Source organism: Helianthus annuus, chromosome 7 (genome assembly GCF_002127325.2).
Source record: "Helianthus annuus cultivar XRQ/B chromosome 7, HanXRQr2.0-SUNRISE, whole genome shotgun sequence".
In the NCBI taxonomy this organism is placed as follows: Eukaryota; Viridiplantae; Streptophyta; class Magnoliopsida; order Asterales; family Asteraceae; genus Helianthus; species Helianthus annuus.
In genome coordinates, this window is record NC_035439.2 from 47,611,010 (window position 1) to 47,634,370 (window position 23,361).

The following is a 23,361-nucleotide window of genomic DNA, read 5'->3' on the forward strand; positions in this document are numbered from 1 at the left end:
GACTATAAACTTATACGTGTACCATGCGAACATAAACTGATCTTGTATACGTGAATACCATAGGCTTGATTGATTATTAACTGTGAACAAGTAACTAATCAAACCGAGCAAACCAAGGTGAGTTCACTACTCTTTTTCCAAGCATGCGTCCCGGGTTGGGACATCTGGTAAACGTTCCGGGAAGGGAATGTCGGGTAATGGGTTTAACTGGAATGCTAAACCTGGGTTATTGGTTAATACACGTCTGTATCTATCATTCAAGTCCCTCCTACTGATCGTTTCTTGTAGGGCAACGGGGTACTAGTTAGTAGCGCTACTTAGGTTTGGCACCCTCACACCGCACCGAGGAGGTTGGGAGTGAACTAGTGACCCCCATCTTGACCATTGCTTTGATAGAGGCAATTGGGTTTAGGGCAAATCATCTGGAGCCATCGGCGGTAAGCGTTCAAGGATAGCAGAAGGAAGGTCGATGTCGATCACTTGTCCCACAAGGTCGAGTTTGCATCCCAACGAATATACGAGGCTTTAATTGTCTTGCCATCGGCCGATTCCACAATAGGTCTGGTTTCAGGAAGTATCAGGGTTGAACGGAACAGGAACGAAACGATTAGCCTCCAAGAACGTGCTGGCCACCATGTTGCTGTAATCCTGGCGTTGCCCACGCCAGCCCAAAGTGCCCTTCCATGAGCATCATGTTGTTGTTTTCGCAACGAGAATTTCCAGTACCGCCGTCGTTCCCCTGGTTGTTGTCGTCTTGGTTTAACAACGGCCCATCCATGTCGTAGGCACCTTCATTTCCATACTGAAGGCTACGATTACGAGTACCTTGATGTTGCCATGACTGTTGCCTCTAATGTCGTTGCTTGAAACGGAGCTCTACAATTTTTCACCGACCAAGTCCATCTTTTCACATCTATGCCACACCCTAACGCGCTACTCGTTGTGCTGGTAGTCACACATTCCACACTATAATCTGTTGTCATCGCTTATGTCCCGATTGATTCGTAAGGGTTGACTCCCATGAGTCGCTGACTAGGGATAAGAGTTCGTTTGAAATCAATTTGCTGCTGCCCGCTGCCGGTAGCCAAGGTCCTAATACTGAGGTTGGTAAAGTACTACGTTCACCCTTTTATCCCTCGTTCTTGCAAGTTGACTGAGTAATACACGGTGTGTTTCCAGGGTGTTGCAGAAGTGATCGCACTTTGGGGTCTTAGTCGTCAGTACATTGAGTTCCCACAAACAAGGAAGAGTGGGAGGGGTACAGACCAATCATTGATGTTGCAACATCCAACTCGGAGACGTTCGTAGAAGCACCTAACATTCTACACAGTTCGCTAGGCGTTCAGGTGGGTGTTCAGGTAATACTCGAAAGCATCAAGATTCGAAAGGTTTCAGAGGGAATGAAAAGATCACATTCAAGTAGGAGACAATCACTGCTATGACTCCTATAAACTGTTATGTTTCACATCAACCAAATAACGGAACGGAACCCCTTTTTCACTTGTTAATCCTCACTGGGACTCACATGCACCCCACATTATTATTATGTGTGCACCCACAATAATATTGCGATTTGCATACTCATCTCAGTTCCTCCTAACTCATGTCAAATGGTTCCCCAAACTCGAGTGCTAAACAGAGGTTATCAAAACGATAAGATCACAGAATTCCCAAGACTATGACATACTACCAATGCATCATAATGTAAGCAAGCAATTCATGTAATCATACTATGGTGACAAGTGTGTGTCCATATGCTACGTCATAAACAAATGTGTACTAGCCATGTAATGTATGCAACAAGTGAGAAAGACGAACCTTGCAATCTGGAGCTGAGTGTCATGGTCGTGTTCACGTATTCAGAATTGTTCGGTTATAGTCTGGTTTTACAAAAACGATTTAAAACCAAGTTCACTATAACCTGGCTCTGATACCAAACTGTCACACCCCCCAAAATACCACATGCGGAAACCCCCGCGAGGCGTGTGGTGTACCAGGATCCAAGCCACCAATCACGTTGAACTCATAAATATATTTAAGTAAAACTTTCATTCATTAACATAAAGTGTTACAAACGTTACATGTCATTCATTGTATACAGCGGAAGCATAATTCATTTGTTAAGTGTCTCGTAAAACATGTGTACATAAACCATTAAGCTTGTATTGAGATTTCATGTATCTCGACCCATGACCACTCTGGCCTCCCAGACAGCAAGTTCCAAATGATATAAGCTTATAGACCTGCAAGCATGCAGACAAGTGTGTCAGATGACGTTGGTGAGTTCAAAGTTTTATTAACGCGTTTAGTTACCAGATATGAGTATAAAGCAGTTCAGCGATTTGATTTGATGTTGTTATTAACTTGATTATCGCAAATGGCTACAAGATGTGTTTGCCTAACCCCAATGCCTCTATCAAAGCATTGGTCAAGTGGTCAAGGTAATTAGTTCACGCCCGTCCTCCCCGGTACGGTGTGGGGGTGCCAAACCTAATAGCGCTATCAACTAATAACCTCGTTGCCTCCCCGGCAACTATCGGTAGATGTAAGGGGTCTTATATGATAGAACTGAGTATAATAACAAACATCCCAATAACCTGACATTCCTCCCCGGAACGTTACCCGATATCCTTCCCCGGGATGCATGCTTGGAAAAGAGCAGTGAACTCACCTTAGATTTGCTCGGTATGTTACATTACATTACCCGTTCCAAGTTGGTCAACCAAACCCTACCGTGGTTACCAAAGACAGTCAGTTTCATGAACACATAAATCACGTATTTCACATTCACATTACACAAGTAGCATACACATAAACACACGTCATTATACACGTCGTAACAAGAGTTCTTGTAATATAACAATTCATAACAGGATGTTCAAATAATGGAGTCTCATGTATGGCTCGCATCACATGTTCACAATTCACCATAGCTCATAACGATAGTTCAGTTCTCCATCAAGTGGATATGCAAGTTCACAACCATGTAACAGTTTAGCAGTTCAGATCATCAAACATTCAAGTGTTAAATCATATCATGAATTAATGCGGCCCAACAGTTTACAGCCCGACAATTTATGTGATCAAATTAAAGTGTATGTGTGTGTAGTCCAGCATCGGCCCAACATGTGGAGTCCAATCCCCAACTTGTGCGATTGAACTGGACTTGTGCGACTGGATCCTCTTGTGCGACTGGTTTGGGTTGTGCGACTCACATCACACCCGACTAAATGTCTTGTGCGATCAGCTATGTTACCCAGCCTAATAGTTTATGGTCCAATATGACTAACCCAATGATATGTTGTACGATTTGGTGCTCTTGTGCGATCCAAACATAACCCTGGCCCAAACAACTTGTGCGATTACCCAATGTGTTCGGCCCAATATATACCAAGGCCCAAGTGCTTGTGCGACTCACTAGACTTGTGCGGTTAAACTAGATGTGCGATTCATTAATTTGGCAGTTACACATACCCACAATATCGGCTCATCATTTACACAATCAAAACAACTTTCCATAAATCATATTTTCCATAATCACAGTAACATTCCTATTATCATGTGACCACTAATCATCTAACAATACCCCTACCTCAAATTAAATCAAATAACAAGTATTGTAATAGTTTATACACCTCATGCGAATCTAAATCACAAAATCAGTTTCCATACACATGACATTCCTACAAGAATCAGAAACTTAAAGCATCGATTCCACCTAGTTACTACCTTTAAGTTCATGGAATACACAAGTATTATGACTGATTTATCATGATTCTTATTATCATACCATGCTAGTTAACTATCAACAATCATCTGTTTAATCTGCATTAATCAACTCATGACCGAAGCCCTAATTCATATTCCAATCATACAAGCAAGTAGTATTACCCAAGATCACAGAACTTTCATCAATCACATACGATACCATTCATCATGTAGACACATAATCAGAATTAACAACGAATACAAATCAATTTAGTGTTGGATTATACTAACCGAGTGAGTGTAGGATGCATGCTGGATCGAACGAGGAAGGTTCCGCTAAGGAATTGGGCAGCCGATGCTACCAAGAGGAAATAAGGAGAAGGAGTTTAGGGTTTGGTGTAACTTGTGCGTTTGAAAGTTATGAGAAATCAATCCCCCTATTGGGAATGTGTATGCGCACAATAGGGACGGGCCGGCTCAGCTTTGGGCTCAAATGATTTGGGCCGAGAACAAGCTAAGGAGTATGTGGTTGTGATAAGTGTTGTGCGATCCGAAGGGTGTTGTGCGAGTGGAAATTATAAACCAGTTAACACTTAGCAACAATTCACATAATGCATAATCATAAATCACTCATACATTTCATTTAAATAGCATACCAATTAGTCACGTAATGTTCGTACATGTTACATCAAGCACAAAGAAAGGTTCTGGAATACGAGTTGTCACAAAAGACATGTTGTAAGTACTTAGACAAAGAAGAAGAGATAGAAGCAAGCAGGAAGTACTTAGGTATTCTAAGAATCACAAAACTGGCCGGTTCGCACAGATCAGCAGTCCCCATTCGCACGAATTGGACAGTGCACTTTGCACGAAGTGGACTGTTCGATTCGCGCGAGTGTGCGATTCGCGCGAATTGGTCAAATTCGTTCGGAAGGGTTGGTTTTGGTACTTAGAGACTATAGACTAGGTCGAATCATGCAATTCTACCTAATTCACTATAGTTATGGCTCAGATACCAATCTGTCACACCCTAACCGATGGCGGAAACATCAGAGTGAGACGAAGATAGATTGCTCATTGCATCATAACACGAAAGTGACAATAGAATTAAGGTAAACTAATTTCATTTCCTATCAAATGTCGATTACAATATAGGAAATTCAAATACAACAAAACATAGTACAACCATACAAAGTGCAACTAAGCATGATACAAAATTAATACAGCAAGTTTAAATCTACGATTTCTAAATATGTATCTAAGGCCTCGTCACTACGCCCAGTTAATTATCTGTCATACCCCGAAATATCAGAGCATTGGCGTGACTGGACTGGTATCTTCATTGCACAGCGGAAGCAAATAATCTAAGTCTTTTAGAAAATGAACACCACTAAGTACTCGACTCTTCATGGTCCTCCTATTCCAACCGTTCCTTAACTTTGAAATGCAACCTGAGAAAGAAACATGCGAAAAATCAACATAAAGTTGAGCGAGTTCATAGTTTGTTTGTAAAAGATTTAAAATAAATCTTTTTGAATAACCGGTTTTTGTTGTATTGTTGACAAAACGAATTTAAAATCATTTTCTTGTCAAGTTATATGAAAACTTTATATAAATCAAGTATTCTTGTATATATCTTGTATTCTTGTATAAATCAAGTATTCTTGTATGTATCTTGTTGTTAATGGGTTGCAAGGCCATTAACATGTGACACGACATAGGAAGCCACCAAACCTTAGGCATTTTCTAGTTGGCATATTTTGAGACACAAAAACACTGCTTGGTACTCGTTCTCACCAAGAGTGAGGCTGCCCGACACCCGTTAGATCTAATCTTTTGTTCTGCGGTCTAGGTATATTGTTGATTAATGGTGCTTATGGTACCCTATTCGTGACACGATTTCTCGTATCATTCCTCAATTCTCGTATCATTTCTCAATTCTTGTATCATTTCTCAATTCTTGTATCTCTTTGTACTTGTATTTTCCCGTAGTTTAGAAAACTAGAATTCGTGTGCGTGCATATTTCGAAAAATACGCTTGTTTGAAAAACCGGTATAAAAACATAAGCTTTTCGTAAACCATTTGTGTCAGTTAAAACTTGCTTCTAAAATGGTTTAGAAATATGCAATTCTTGTATGCTTTGCAAAAAGTGCATGTCTTTCCACCCCAAAAACATTTAGAAAAATGTAAAACTGTAAAAAGGTGGGGTTATGAACTCACCTCAATATTCCTGTGCAAAGCTAGCTATATACGATTTCGCGATGTCGTTTCCAAGTCGAGACTTGCTAGCGTGCATTCTACAATATTCCTAACATGGAATATCTAATAAGTTTCTAAATAAATGCGGTAATTACACTATGAGACACCGAGCTTTACCGAATCGCTAACTGAACGATTTGACGTAAATTGTTAACTTAATGAAAATGATTAAGTTATATTCGTTTAGCTTCGTTTGTTGTCGAAATAACTAATAAGTCTTGAAAAGACTTGGTTAACGATATATGTCGTGTTTGTTTTTGAAAATAAATATATACTATATTTATTTTTATAAAAGGGTTCGTGTTGTACGATATTTTGAAATAAATGAATACATAAACTATATTTATTTATGAAACTATATTTATTTATGAAACGAAACTATGTTATTTAATATTCGAAATAAATATATAAACTATATTTATTTTACAAAAGAATCATTGTGTTGTTTGGTATCCGAAAATATAATTAACTATATTCGTTTGTTGTAAATAATTTCCGACTCGTCGTTTTCGTAAGGTGTAAAGTGTCGTCGAAAATAATTTTATATTTGTATTTGTTTTATAAAAGTCGCTTTATATCAATAATTGTCGTTTTTCAATAAAGCACGTTTTGTCTTATAATAAAACTCGTTTTATTTTACGGATTTTCTCGAAAAACGGGCAGAGTTTCCTCTGTTTTTGGACGCCCCCGTCAACACAAGTTGTCGTTATGTTTATCAAGATTCAACAATTCAACATATATTATATAAATTTTACGCGAAATATATCAAAACGCCAAATATGAAAACCAAATCACTAAATGCAAAAAAAAAATCCGTTAGTCGGGTCGAGCTCGTTTTCACGTAATCCATTAGAAATTATAATAGGATGTAATTATTAATCTCGATATTAATTATATACCAATTCTTCATGTCGAGAAGCGACACAGTTGACTGAGTTGACCGGTTGACCGCATTTGACCGAGTTGACTCGGTTTGATCGAGTCAACTGAACCGAACCACGAACCGCGAACCTCCGCTGGCTTATGTTGACCGAACCGAGCCCGTTGACCGCTTACTTTTGTCGACTGAAGTTGATGTCGACTGACCGAAACCGAACCGAAAAGGTGAACCGCGCCGTGATATGAATCTGGAACATGGTAACCCGAGGCAAACCCGAACCAGAATTCGAAACGAACACACCCGAACCATAACCACATCTGAACCGATACTCGAAACTCCCCAGAATCTCCGATCTAAAACTCGAACCTGTGACTTAATCGAGCAAATGAGTGACAACAGAAAAACAAAAGAACTGGCATCACACAGTCACCACCACTGCCCTGTGGTGTTTCCGGCGCCGCTCACGGCCGTCATCAGCCACCACTGTCTTCTTTAATCACCCCTGAAACAACACAAATGGCAAAAAGAATAGGGATCTTCAAGGAGTTTGACAGAAAAAAAAAACGGGAAGCTGGAAACGTTACCGGGGCTTCGACGGTCACTGTCGTCGCCGTCGGACATGGTCGCCGGATCAATCACAGCCATCATCAACTTTAATACCACCATCTTCAGATTTGTGAGAATTAAAAGAAATAAGAAGTGATTACCGGAATAACTCGTCGGATAAAGTCACAGACCGCCGGACCTTGACACCGACCGCCGGACCTTGACACCGACCGCCGGTCCGTGACGTCGAATGCTGGTCCGAGACATCGACTGCTGGTCCGAGACGCCGACTGCCGCTCACCTCCACCACCATTTCTCTCTCTCCTCTCTTCTATTCTGCCGCCACACCGCCGCCGCGTGCGGCGGTTTGTCTTCTTCCGTCGGAACTGCATAGTTGACGAGGGGGGGGGGGTCTTGCTCGTCGGAGAGAACCATCGGAATAACCACCTCCGCCGCCGCCAAAGCGGCTCCGCCGTGTCGCCGTCGTGCCCCGTCGCCTTGCCGGCCGGAGTCCGGTCAGTCTATGTCGGAGAGAGAGAGATGTGAGGTGCGTGTGTGTTTAATGAAAGCTTCAATCTCCATTTTTTTTGTGTGTGTGTATATGCAGTAGATTCGAGAGGTAGGGGGTGTTTGTTTGCTTGTTTGAAATTAACACTATGTTCCTGAGTCATTTAATAAGGGGAGGTGAGGGGAAGGGAGGGGAAGGAAAATTTTTTCTCCTAATCTCTCTAATTTGAGAGGATGAATATATGGTTATATTTGGTCATATTTTCTTCCCTTTTCCCTTCCCTCCCCCTGTTAAATGAAACTCGAGAACATGGTTTTTTATATTTTCATCTCTTTTCCCTTCCCTCCCCTGTTAAATGAGTCTCGGAAACTTAGTGTAAGAGAGGAGGAGAGATCATTGTTGAGACTGTGTGTTGTTTTGTCTGGGGATCAAAAGGGAAGGGGAAGGGGTTTTTAAGCTAATTCATGTTGATATTGTCCAGTGTTATATTCTTATGTCTTGTGTATTAAGATCCATAGAGATTTTATGGAGATTATATAGAGATTTCATCAATATTGTAAAGATTTGTAGGATTGTGTGAATCTTGTCAAGATTTAATATGTTAGGTGTAGGTTTAGGCTTGTGGGTTTTGGGCTTGGGCCCAGGGCCCACAAGCCCATCTCATGTGCAAGTGGCCCGTAATTTCTACGAGACCCGTTGTCAAAACCCGACGTCATAAAAATGTCGAAATTTGTTGTTTTAAATTAAAAAGACGCAACGTAGTGTCGGTAGTGCGTATGACGTGCTTGATCGTCGCTTACGGTACAAATTCGCGAAAATTCCGTAGAAGACGCCGTTCACTGTTTAAATCCGTTTTTCGATCCGGTTTCACTGTAATCACTAAAATTTAATTTCCAAGCTGAAATTTATCGTAAAAATTTAATATTTGTCGGCGTTGTCCGTATTCTGTTTGGTTTCAATCCGTTTCCGTTTAACGTCTCGCAGGTTTCTCTGTAAACCACCGTTCGCGCACTGTATGGGCGTATGGACGTTCCTAGGCACTCCAATGGCCTAATTAAGTTTATTTGCGCTGTAAACACTATTTATTATCGCGTAATCACCTGTTAATCACGTAATTAAGGGCGTAAATTTACCGGTTGTCACATTATCAGCATCATCCTACAACATGTTATAAAGCATGGATCAACACACAAGGCATTGGCGAGCATACAAGTTTTAGTACATAACATAAATAAATAAGTTTAAACAAATCCTCATGGCAAGCTAGTTAACAAGATAAACAATAAACTGGCATGTGAACAAACAAGTCAAACCAAAGTTTAACGCAAAAAGTCTTAACATGACCCAACGTTCACAGGCGGTGCGTTACTCCTATAGCGCTATACATGTGTCACACCCCCAAAAATCCACCTGCGGAGTATCGCCGCTTGGGAGCGTGACTGACCAGGATCAAGCCACCAATCATATTGAACATGTAATAAATAAGTAAAAGTAAATGCCATTCAATCCCCAATATGAAAGGTGTTCAAAACACAAGTATGTTATCACTGTTTAGCGGAAGCGTATAAATAAAATCCAACATAATAAAATATGAAGTGTCAAAAGGTGTTTAACGAAACATTAACGATCCGTGCCCACAACGACCAGCTCCTCCCTGTGCAAGCTCCATGTATCTAACGACCTGCAAGGCATGTAACAGAGGATCAACAACTAGTTGAGCGAGTTCACAGAAAGTAAATGCGTAATAGTAAGTTCGTTTGTAACAGGTGGCTCTACTGGGCCGATAGTACGTTCTATTGGTGGGGGCTTCCCATGTTGTATATCCACTAGACTATTCGTAACCATAAGTGTTCTTCACAACCGAGAACAGTAGTACGTACAAGCATTACGTAGGTTTTACGTAAGTATCCTTCTGTACCCGAGGACAGTGGTACGCGTGGGGTTTACGTAGGTTTTACGTAAGTGTCCTTCCTGACTCCGGAAGACAGTAGCATGTTATTGTTTACGTAGGTTTTACGTAAGTGTCCTTCCTGGCTCCGGAAGACAGTAGCATATTCCTGTTTACGTAGGTTTTACGTAAGTGTCCTGCTTAACCCGAGGACCATGGTAGATAGTCTAGTAACCGTATATGTACGCGTAATTGTTCAATTCCATCATTCAACCCATTCCCTATTCCCCGGGAATCCCATGCCTTAGTAAGAGTGTGAACTCACCTTGATTTGCTCGGTATGTTATTGCTTCTAGGGTTAATTAAATGTCTAAGTCCGTTACACACGACCTAGGATACATTGCACATGATTCGATGTAAGGATTACATTCAATTAGGGTTTACAAGTCCTTGATACACAAGCAATTGTGTTATGTGTGTTCATTGTGTACAGAATGATATGAGGAGATTGTTCACACATACAGGATCATACAGTTGCATTCAGTAGCATACAATCATATACAGAATCATACAGTAAGCTTCAACACCGATGTTTGTCATAAGCATATATCATATGTGGTATTCTGACTAGTAGCATACAAATCAGGGTGACAATCATGCTTAATTCACAAAGGTTGGACAATACAGCACAACAGAAGGTCAGACAACATTCCAGGGCAACAAATTCGGACTATGGGAGTTCCTCCCTCACAAACACGGACCAAAGGGGGGTTTCCTGGCTTAAAAACTCGGACTCCTTGTCCCTGGGTTAAAATTCGGACAAGGGTTTTAAAACCCTGACTCCCATTCTTCCCTAGAATAAAACTTGGACTTTCTTCCCTAGGATAAAACTTGGACTTTCTTCCCTAGGATAAAACTTGGACTTTCTTCCCTAGGATAAAACTTGGACTTTCTTCCCTAGGATAAAACTTGGACTTTCTTCCCTAGGATAAAACTTGGACTTTTCTTCCCTAGGATAAAACTTGGACTTCATGCAACAACAAGAAAAACTCTGACAATCTTATTAATCCAAAACTCAGACAATCATGCGAATCAAAACTCTGACTTCATTCAATAACAAAAGCTCTGACAAACACACAAATCAAAACTCTGACCTTTGTAACTTCACAAAGCCCTGACCTAATCCACGGACTATCAACATACGTAATTTCCAAGGCAAATTCACATAATCAAAACAACAGTTACATTCTAACATTCATACGATCAAAACCCTAATTCATACTTTCACAATGCAGAATCAAGTCAATAATCAATAGTTCTAGCATATCATATATCTTAATCATCAGGCAATCGATTACATATCATACAACCTTATTCATTTCTCAATAATCAGAATAAATCAAATAGACACAGAACATCATATGAAGAACTTAGGGTTTACAAGAATCACAAGAATCAAGAATTGATAACAATCAAACAATCAATAAACAATTACCTTGGATTGATTCTAAATAGATTGAAAGACCAAGATTGATGTAAAAGTCTTGTGCCACAGATGAAGCAAATGATTGTAGGAGATGATCAGAGAATGTGAAAGTACGTGCTTAGTTTCTTTGGTGATGATTAGTGAATGATTAGGGAAGGAGATTAGGGTTATGAGTTGTTAAAGTTTCACTATTAGCACTAAACACCCTTAAGTATTATCTATTACAGTTTCATCACCACATTCAAGTATTTGTCAAATCTTTCACAAGTAACACATAACCATGCACAGTTACAATACACTTTATCGAATCCAAAACATATACAGTTACAAAGCAAACCAATTGTGCAAGTAAACAACTAAACAAACAATGAACGTGCAATAAATGCGAAAATGGAATCTTGGAAACTCGAGTTGTCACAACATGTCAAGGGTAGACTCGTACAAAGTTAATGGCAAGTTCAACACAAAATGTACAAACCCAGATTAAAGTATCAAGTATAACGTATGCATGCATGTATTTGGAGTTTTAGTGCATTTAGTATAACAGTTTAAGTGCAAGTTGATAGGATAACATGTTGCACCCCAAATAGTGTAAAAGAAAAGGGGGCTCAAGTATACTCACAGTTTTGCTAATTCTTCGATAGAATCCTAGTGAGCGTAGTTTTGGCAGGAGTAAGCAGACGTAGTACAGGAACACCGAGGTTATTCTACCCCGCGAGCAAAGGGATGATTGGATTAGTACAGGAACACTGAGGTTACCCTACAGGGTGAACAAAGGTGTGAGTTGGAGTTTGGAGAATTTAAGTTATAGAAATTTAAGGTACCTAGTATATTATGAAAATAATAAGAAAAGTAACAGAAGTGTATTCTGATTATCAGTGATAAGGAGCACATAATCGGAATAACAGAAACGGAATTATGAACAGTTCGAACGGATGCGTCTGGGACGGATGTGCCATTCGCACGAATGGGATTGTTTGTCGGCAGATTATCGTTTTGAACCTTTTTAACTATTAATCAATTAAGCTGGTAGTTTCTATTAAATTTATTAGTTATAGTACTATGGTATTATTAGTCCAATAATAACAGAAGTCTCATAGAAGTCATGCATGGAGGTTAACACCTCATTATTGATCACCAAAGCACAAACCAGTTTAAACTGATCGGTGGGTCATGATTTATAGAAAGTAAAAGACACAAAGTAAAGTTAACCAAACAACCGAACAATGTACAACCTAGATGTGCCAGCACGACATGGAAAGAAATTAATCTAAGTGTCTGAGGCTGGACAGGGTTCACTCGTTCTAGGTCTAGGAAGTTGTTTGGGTGTTCGTTTACGAGTCTAGGTGAGGTAGTGGTTTTAGATTTGGAAACCAAGGTTCCCAAGAACACACACTGATGTTCCAAAACTCAATATATGAAAAATTGCTATCTGGAAGTCATTCAACACTTGAAATCCGTTAGAACATGAAGAACAGTGCATTCGCGTGGATGGGGATGTCGCATTCGCGCGGGTGGGGATGTCCCATTCGTGCGGATGCGCCCGTAAGTTCGGGCGGATGCGCCTGTTCTTGAGGTAAATCATCTCGGTTTTGTTTGAACTGACTACCTACTCAACTGGTCTTGGTTATATCTTGAATCCACAGCCATTTATCCAGCTTGTTAGCTCACGACCTTAGAATCAATCGATTTTAAGTTCAGAAAGTTTGTAAAAATAAGGTTTTGATAGATTAAACTTCATTCCAGCTTGGTCCTCAATAGTTTGAGAGTTCATATCAGATTGCCCAAGCAAATCTGAGAAACCAGGTGAAGGAGGATGAAGAATCTTGTTTAAAACTTGTAAATCAGAAAGTGTAGAAGATTAATGTCACACCCCCAAAATCCGCCTGCGGATAACACCCGCTTCGAGGGCGTGACTGACCAGGATCCAGCCACCAATTATACTGAATAATTAAAATTGATAACAAAAGTAATACTTACTAACCATAAGATTAGCAAATATCAAGTTCAGAGTTTAAGGTTTTAAGTTCAAACAGTTAATAAGTAGCGGAAGCATAAGTAAGGCAGTTTAAACAAGTTCATAGTTCAAAATAAGGTAACACCCAACACAAGGGTGGACAGACACTACTCGTTCCCAAGCAGCAAGCTCCTTCGTCACTGGTTACCTGCAAAGCATGCAGTAAGGGGTCAACAATAATGCTGAGTGAGTTCACTAGTTGTCCAGTTTTAATTACCAAAAACTTGTTTCACCAGTTAATTTATCCGTTTATACATGCCATGGGGAGCTACCCCAAAAGTTAGCGACTAAACTGTTTTTCCAATACCGAACACTAGGTAACCGTTGCGTTTCTGCAGGATGCCCCGATGTCAATGTTCTATCATCATTGACGGATGCCTGAGTACATTAGTTCACGACCGATCCCAAACCAGGGCACGGTGTGAGGCTGGTAAACACCTAAATAGCGCTATCAACTAATAACCCGTTCGCCTGGCCCCGGCGACTAATCGGTATTTGTAGTAGGGACTTGAGTGATAGAGTTTCGTTTAGTGCCGTTAGTTGCAATCCGTATAAACAGTAATTAACCAAAAGGTTTCCCAATACCCGGGAAGGAAAAGTAAGTTTTGTTCCCAATAACTAGGGAAGGTATGTAAATGGTATCCCCTTTTACAAGGGGATAGGGTTGTTTTAGTCTCGTGTCCCAAACCACCGGGACGCATGCTTTTAAGTTGTGAACTCACCTTGGGTTGCTCGGTAGGTTTAGGTTACTTGTCAATCACGTTGGTCACCACGTCCTAACATGGTTACCGGTATAGGTCAGGTTCGGTGTACAAGCATTCACATAAAAATCTATACACATAACTGGCACGTAGCATACAAGTAAACAGTCGTGGGGTTATTGGGCCGGCCTAAACATTTAAGCAGTCAACAGCAATACATAATCCAGTCAACAGATAGTCCAAGTTAAACACATATCGGCCCAATAACCAAAATGGACAGCCCACTCGCAACCAGGCGGTCTCGAGTCGCAACCAGGGGTATCAGAGCCATTGGTTATAGTGAACTTGGTTTTAAAAAGGGGAAAATCTTTTTGGAGAAAACCAGACTATAACCCGTGACTCGCGACGACACTACACTCCAAGTGCAAGGCTCAACACTTTTGACCTCATAGCTCGGACCAGTGTTTACTTGTTTGCTTACTTTATGTTTCCTGTTTTACTGTATGTACTAGTGTGCCTAATTAGATAGATACACCTCTCTCTCTTCTATCTCATTCTCGTTACACTACGGCATCACACTCATACTGTGTTTTTCTGGTTATTAAGACAATGAGTGGACGTGGAAGAGGAAACATCAACATGACACAGACTCAGTTCACTAACCTGCTCAACACAGTGGCTGCAGCTTTCGCAGCTCACCCTATAGGTAAGCTCGTTGATTTAGGATGTTTAGATCCTACCGTCACACCGTCTTTTCGCCTCTAAGTCTGTACGCTTCGCTTCTCACGAACAGGTCAGCATGCACCGACGCAACCACCAGTGTGTACTTTTAAAACTTTCATGGATTGCAAGCCTCTCCCTTTCAACGGCACTGAGGGTGCCATAGGTCTTCTACATTGGATTGAGAAAGTTGAAGCTGTCTTTGCTGTCTGTGAGTGTCCCCCTGCAAATTGGGTGAAATTTGCTACTGCTACGCTTGAAGGAAACGCGCTTTCTTGGTGGAAGGCGCAAATTCAGATGTTTGGGTTGGAAACTGCAAATGCTACTGCGTGGGAGGATTTCAAGGACATGATTAAGGAGGAATACTGTCACCGGGATGACATCCACAAGCTTGAGAATGAGTACTATGAGCTCAAGATGGTTGGGTCAGAGATTGAAACCTACACCAAGCTGTCTAATGACTATGCTGCTCTTTGCCCAAACATGTCTCGACCTATGTATCGAAGAATCGAACTGTACATCAAGGGTTTGGCTCCAGAAATTCGAAGCCATGTAACTTCAGCCAACCACACTACCATTCAGCCGATCGTTCGGCTCGCTCACAAACTTACTGATCAGGCCGTAGAGGAGGGCAGGTTGCCCAAAAGGATCAGTGCTACTGTCGGAACTTCTAGTGACAACAAGCGTAAGTGGGAAGGAAGTCAGGGCAAGGATGCTAACCCCACTCAGGCCCCAGCACAGCAAAGGAAAACTGAAAACAACAAGGGCACTCAGCAACAGGGTGGCTACCGGGGAAGCTACCCTAAGTGCAACAAGTGTAACAGACACCACAATGGGGCATGTAACAAGGGCCAGTGTCAGCGATGCCACAAGATGGGGCACGAAGCCAAGGATTGTAGAAGCCAGTTCCCAGCAAGACAGAATCAGCAACAACCTCAACAGCAACAGCAGCAGGGAAACGACCGAGCATGTTTTAAATGTGGGGCAACAGGGCACTTTAAGAAGGATTGCCCTGAACTGAATCAGAACCGCAACAATAATCAGGGAGCTGGGAACAACAATCAAAACAACAATGCTGGGAATGCAAGGGGAAGAGCTTTCGTGATTGGAGCTGGAGAAGCAAGGAATGACCCCAATGTCGTGGCGGGTAAGTTCCTACTCGATGATCGTTATGTTTCTGTGTTATTTGATTCCGGTGCCGATGCTAGTTATGTATCCCTACGTATTAGTAAGAAGCTTAAGCGTCCGCTTTCGTTACTAAGTTCTCCTCATATCGTCGAGTTAGCTAATGGTAGAAACATCGAGGCCTCACATGTTGTCAAGGGCTGCAAACTAGAGTTGTCTGGTCAGACATTTAGCATCGACCTTTTCCCTGTTACTCTTGGAAGCTTCGACGTCGTTATTGGTATGGATTGGTTATCCAAGCATCGCGCTGAGATCCTCTGTCAAGAGAAAGCAGTTCGCATTCCTCGCCGTTCTGGCAAACCCCTCATTGTACAAGGTGGCAAAGGTGGAGAAATCTCCGGCGTTATCTCGTTCATGAAGGCCCAGAAGTGTTTACGAAAAGGGCACACCGCTATCTTAGCACTTGTCACCAACACGCAGGAAAAGGAAAAGAGGATTGAAGACTTTCCAGTAGTGCGTGACTACCCCGAGGTATTTCCTGAGGAATTACCTGGACTCCCTCCCCATCGTCAGGTCGAATTCCAAATCGAGCTAGCTCCCGGAGCAGCGCCTATAGCTCGTGCGCCTTATCGACTAGCCCCCGCAGAATTGAAGGAACTCTCGACTCAACTACAGGGACTTTTGGATAAAGGGTTTATTCGCCCTAGTTCGTCACCCTGGGGAGCACCGGTACTCTTTGTTAAGAAGAAGGATGGCACGTTCCGAATGTGCATTGACTATCGTGAGCTGAACAAGGTTACCATCAAGAATCGTTACCCTCTCCCTCGAATCGACGACCTATTCGATCAATTGCAAGGATCAAGCTACTATTCTAAGATTGACCTGCGATCAGGCTACCATCAGTTAAGGGTCCGTAATGAAGACATCTCCAAAACTGCATTCAGAACTCGTTATGGTCATTATGAATTCCTCGTTATGCCCTTTGGAATGACCAACGCGCCTGCAGTGTTCATGGATCTTATGAACCGAGTGTGCAAACCCTACCTCGACAAATTTGTGATCGTGTTTATAGACGACATCTTGATCTACTCGAAAAGTCAGGAAGAGCATGAACAGCACCTGCGCCTTATCCTCGAACTGCTTCGCAATGAGCAACTGTATGCCAAGTTCTCGAAATGCGACTTCTGGCTTCGAGAAGTCCATTTCCTTGGGCACGTGGTTAACAAGGATGGGATTCACGTCGACCCTGCAAAGATCGACTCTATAAAGAATTGGCCTACCCCTAAGACTCCGACTGAAGTCCGCCAATTCTTAGGGCTAGCGGGATACTATCGAAGATTTATCATGGGATTCTCAAAGATCGCTCAGCCTCTCACGGCTCTTACTCAGAAGGGTATGGTTTATAAGTGGGGTGAAACTCAGGAAACCGCGTTTCAGAAACTAAAAGATAACCTTTGTAGTGCTCCTATTCTCTCGTTGCCTGAAGGCACTGACGACTTCGTGGTTTACTGCGATGCATCCATCCATGGGCTCGGTTGCGTGTTAATGCAACGCGAGAAAGTTATTGCCTACGCCTCACGACAACTTAAGACACACGAAAGGAACTACACAACGCACGATTTGGAGCTGGGGGCAGTGATCTTTGCGCTTAAGATATGGAGGCATTACCTGTACGGTACCAAGTACACCATTTACACCGATCACAGGAGCCTCGAGCATATCTTCAAGCAAAAGGAATTAAACATGCGACAACGCCGATGGGTCGAACTTCTGAATGACTACGAATGCGCCATAAAGTATCATCCGGGCAAGGCCAATGTCGTGGCAGACGCCCTCAGTCGAAAGGACACTATACCAAAGCGCGTGCGAGCATTGCAACTTACCATCCAGTCTAACCTCCCTACCCAGATTCGACATGCTCAAGCTGAAGCATTGAAGCCGGAAAACATCAGGGCTGAGTCCCTGCGAGGATCGAGGCAGCGATTAGAACAAAAAGAAGACGGCGCCTACTATGTGGCAGGGCGCATTTGGGTCCCACTTTACGGAGATCTACGAGAGCTTGTGATGGACGAAGCCCATAAGTCCCGTTACTCAGTACATCCTGGTTCAGATAAGATGTACCACGACTTAAGAACCACTTACTGGTGGCCTGGCATGAAAGCCCACATAGCAGCTTACGTTAGCAAATGTTTGACCTGTGCAAGAGTCAAAACTGAGTATCAGAAACCAGCAGGCCTCCTCCAGCAACCGGAAATCCCGAAGTGGAAATGGGAACAGATTTCCATGGATTTTGTTACGGGACTACCTAGATCTCAACGCGGGAATGATACTATTTGGGTGATAGTAGATCGATTGACTAAGTCTGCACACTTTCTGGCCATTAAGGAAACAGACAAGTTTTCTACCTTGGCAGAAATCTATTTAAAGGAAGTAGTCTCCAGGCACGGGGTGCCAACTTCTATTATTTCCGACCGAGACGCTCGTTTTACTTCCGAGTTGTGGCAAGCTATGCACAAATCCTTTGGCTCACGTTTGGACATGAGCACCGCTTATCACCCGCAAACGGATGGGCAGTCCGAACGCACCATCCAAACCCTGGAAGACATGCTTAGAGCATGTGTGATCGATTTTGGCAAGAACTGGGAGAAGCATCTACCGCTGGTGGAATTCTCCTACAATAACAGCTACCACACTAGCATTCAGGCGGCACCTTTTGAGGCACTGTACGGTCGTAAATGCCGATCACCTCTTTACTGGGCGGAAGTAGGTGACAGTCAACTCACAGGCCCAGAACTAGTGGTAGATACAACCGAAAAGATTTCACAGATCAGGCAACGCATGGCGGCAGCTCGTGACCGTCAGAAGAGCTACGCTGACAAGCGTAGGAAACCACTAGAATTCCAGGTCGGGGACCGGGTTCTACTTAAAGTCTCACCCTGGAAGGGTGTGGTTCGTTTCGGTAAACGAGGCAAGCTGAATCCACGATATGTTGGACCATTCGAAATTACCGAGAAAATCGGTAAGGTTGCTTATAGATTGAACCTGCCTGCAGAGCTGAGTGCGGTGCACAATGTTTTTCACGTGTCTAATCTGAAGAAGTGTCTGTCAGATGAAACGCTCATAATTCCTTTCAAGGAACTCACTATTGATGAACAGCTACACTTTACTGAGGAACCGATTGAGATCACGGATCGAGAAATCAAAACCCTCAAACGTAGCCAGATACCCCTTGTGCGAGTTCGTTGGAACTCACGACGCGGCCCAGAGTTTACCTGGGAGCGGGAAGACCAGATGAAGTCCAAGTATCCCCAGCTGTTCCCAAACGAAAACCCCAGCACTGAAGCTACAACTGAATTTCGGGACGAAATTCCAAACTAACGGGGGGATGATGTGACACCCCGTTGAAACACGCTAGCTTGGCAGTGGCTGCCTTAACTTTCGGGACGAAAGTTCTTAAAACTTGGGGATAATGTGACACTCTAGGTTTTTCCGAACGAACACCTTGTAATATTTTGTGTATATAAATATTATTAAATGAAAACGTGACCTTTGTGCATGATATGTGATGTATGTATGTATTATATATATATATATATGAGAGCCGAGACCACGACCCGATACCATGACTCGCAACCACCCGGTTGCGAGTGGGCCGCTTGGTCTCGAGTGGGCCTTTGGGCCGTAACCGGTTTGGGCCGAAACCCTTAGCCTATGTTGAACCTTGTTATATAATCCCACTTTTTCCCACTTGCTTCATTTTACACACACCCACACTTCTCCTATTCTCTCTCAACTAGAAACCCCAAACAAACAACATTCCATCTCTTCCAACTTTCGGTTCAAGCTCAAGAATCTCGGACAAAAATCATCACTCGGACACTCCATCTTCTCGGTTCCTTTCTCCTTGTTTTCGGCTCATTCTTCTTCTTCACAACCGGTTAGTGTTGTTACTATGTGCATGAGATTTATGTATGTTGTATGAACTAGAAATGCTTGGTTAGTAGTATTATGCATGATTTTAGGATGATTTGTGAAGTTTGGCACTATGTGTAAACCACTATGTTTGAATGCTTGATGACATGTTCAAAATGACTAACAAATAGTAGTCTAAGAATGATTATGGCTAAACACACTATGCTTCATTGTTCTTGCAAAATGATGATGTTAAACTTAAGATTTCGGCTATGTAATGCATGTTTCTTTGTTCTTGCATAATGATCTTGATGAAATATGTAAGTTTTGGTTCATAAAATGAATGGTTATGTTAGACATAAAAACCCTAGGATGTTGAATATGGATGAACTTGTTATAAACATGTTGAATAATGGTTGAGTATTTGAAAACCCTTGTGATTTGATCCATATTTGGTTGATAGACAGTTTGGGTAAGTTGTTAGTTAAACCCTATTGGTTGTTTCCTGATTTGGGGACTGATGTCTTGTACCAACTAACCTGACTTAGTCTGCATCATCACGTGTACATGAAAGGGACATTTTACGACTCGCAACCACAGCATTCCGACTCGAGACCACGCAGTTGCGACTCGCAACCATAGCATGACAAGTCGAAACCACGTGATTGCGACTCGAGACTACGACCGTTGCGACTCGCGACCACAGCGTGATGACTCGAGACCACGCGGTTGCGACTCGCAACCACAACGTGACAAGCCGAGACCTCCTGGTTGCGACTCGAGACCGCCTGGTTGCGAGTGGGCTGTCCATTTTGGTTATTGGGCCGATATGTGTTTAACTTGGACTATCTGTTGACTGGATTATGTATTGCTGTTGACTGCTTAAATGTTTAGGCCGGCCCAATAACCCCACGACTGTTTACTTGTATGCTACGTGCCAGTTATGTGTATAGATTTTTATGTGAATGCTTGTACACCGAACCTGACCTATACCGGTAACCATGTTAGGACGTGGTGACCAACGTGATTGACAAGTAACCTAAACCTACCGAGCAACCCAAGGTGAGTTCACAACTTAAAAGCATGCGTCCCGGTGGTTTGGGACACGAGACTAAAACAACCCTATCCCCTTGTAAAAGGGGATACCATTTACATACCTTCCCTAGTTATTGGGAACAAAACTTACTTTTCCCTCCCGGGTATTGGGAAACCTTTTGGTTAATTACTGTTTATACGGATTGCAACTAACGGCACTAAACGAAACTCTATCACTCAAGTCCCTACTACAAATACCGATTAGTCGCCGGGGCCAGGCGAACGGGTTATTAGTTGATAGCGCTATTTAGGTGTTTACCAGCCTCACACCGTGCCCTGGTTTGGGATCGGTCGTGAACTAATGTACTCAGGCATCCGTCAATGATGATAGAACATTGACATCGGGGCATCCTGCGGAAACGCAACGGTTACCTAGTGTTCGGTATTGGAAAAACAGTTTAGTCGCTAACTTTTGGGGTAGCTCCCCATGGCATGTATAAACGGATAAATTAACTGGTGAAACAAGTTTTTGGTAATTAAAACTGGACAACTAGTGCACTCACTCAGCATTATTGTTGACCCCTTACTGCATGCTTTGCAGGTAACCAGTGACGAAGGAGCTTGCTGCTTGGGAACGAGTAGTGTCTGTCCACCCTTGTGTTGGGTGTTACCTTATTTTGAACTATGAACTTGTTTAAACTGCCTTACTTATGCTTCCGCTACTTATTAACTGTTTGAACTTAAAACCTTAAACTCTGAACTTGATATTTGCTAATCTTATGGTTAGTAAGTATTACTTTTGTTATCAATTTTAATTATTCAGTATAATTGGTGGCTGGATCCTGGTCAGTCACGCCCTCGAAGCGGGTGTTATCCGCAGGCGGATTTTGGGGGTGTGACAATTAAGATGAAGAACATAAGTTATCAGCTCCATACTCACTTTAAAAGTGACTTAAATGAGCTCCGAATGCTTCTGATTAGTGTTGGTTCGAGAGAGAAACTAGAGTGTTGAAGGGTTGGAATGAAGGAGGAAGCATTGTATTTATAGGTTGAAAGTTAGGTTAATGGCGGATGGGCCATATTCACGGATGGGCTTATGGCGGATCAGCCCATTAGCGGACCGACTTTTAATAGCGGATTGGGTTGGCCCATCCGCACGGATGCGCCAGGCCCAAAAGCCCAATTGCTGATTTTTGATTATTTTGACGATTTTAAGCGTTTTTAACGTATAAATAGCGTCGTGCATAAGTAAAAGAGTGTAAAAATGTATTTTATATGCATCACAAGTATGAATACGTATGAATTTGCATGTAATGAAGTATCAAGTATGTAAGTAACATGAATAATCATCAAGTATTTATGAATAAAGCATAACACAAGTATGTAAAAGATATGATTCTCATTATGATTCAATTCTCGGATTACAACACATGAAATGAAGTACGAATATAAAGAGATACAAGTTCTCATAAATGGAAAATACAATGAACTTGCTAAATAAAGGAAGTTACAAAATGGGAGACGTTACAATTATGGCCATACTAAATAACGCGCTGGGGTAAGCATACCGACTATAAGACACATTATTAAAATTTTGGTGTGTACCTTAATCATTATAGCACTGAAAATGTCCGACACTGATTTCTAGTTCCCGATTGTATGACAAGTATTGTAAAACTGGTGACAAGATAAAATCACAAGAAATATTAAATGATTACCTACGGGTTTTCTTTATCTATGAAACTCTTTTTGAAAAACTATTTTCAAAACGACCCAGTTAATTGCATTTACCAGTGAAAGCTGATGTATTTTCAAAATATTGAACCGCATGTACCGAACCTTGATATTAGGCTGGGAATCTGGGTCGGCTATGATAAAGGCTATAGAATTTGCAACTCCCCGGCTTAAGGCTTATGATGTATAAAGCTATTTTTGTTTCGATCCCGCCTGTGGGCTTTTAGTCGAACGGTTGTATAAATGTTTATATATATTCAAGCTTTTATTAAATGAATATATTTACTCAAATACTTCCGCTGCATAGAAATTGTGATACTGTTATTCAATCGTCACTCTTAAACCCTACCCATCCGGGTCCACCGGATATTAGGGTGTGACATTTATGCTGAAGGCATAGTCTTTAGTTTGACTGATTGTTTTTTATGTTTTATAAGGGGATTTTTACATATTTACCCCTCCTAAGAACCGTTATTACATATTTCCCCAACCCATAAATTTAATTACATATTTCCTCTTTCTAAAGAAGTCTTATTACATATTTCCCCAATCTCTAAATTCTTATTACATATTTCCCCAATCTCTAAATTTAATTACATATTTCACCTTCCTAAACTCCATATATTACATATTTATCCATTTCAATAAAAGTACTCTTATAGAATTACTATTTTACCTCTAATGATTTTATTAAATAAATAACTATAATATATTTCCTAGCTTTTTGCAATAATTATAAATTTAAAAGTAACAACTTGAATAATATTTTTAAATCTTTGTATGTAATTAAATTTATGGGTTGAGAAAATATGTAATAAAGCTTCTTAGTAGGGGGAAATAT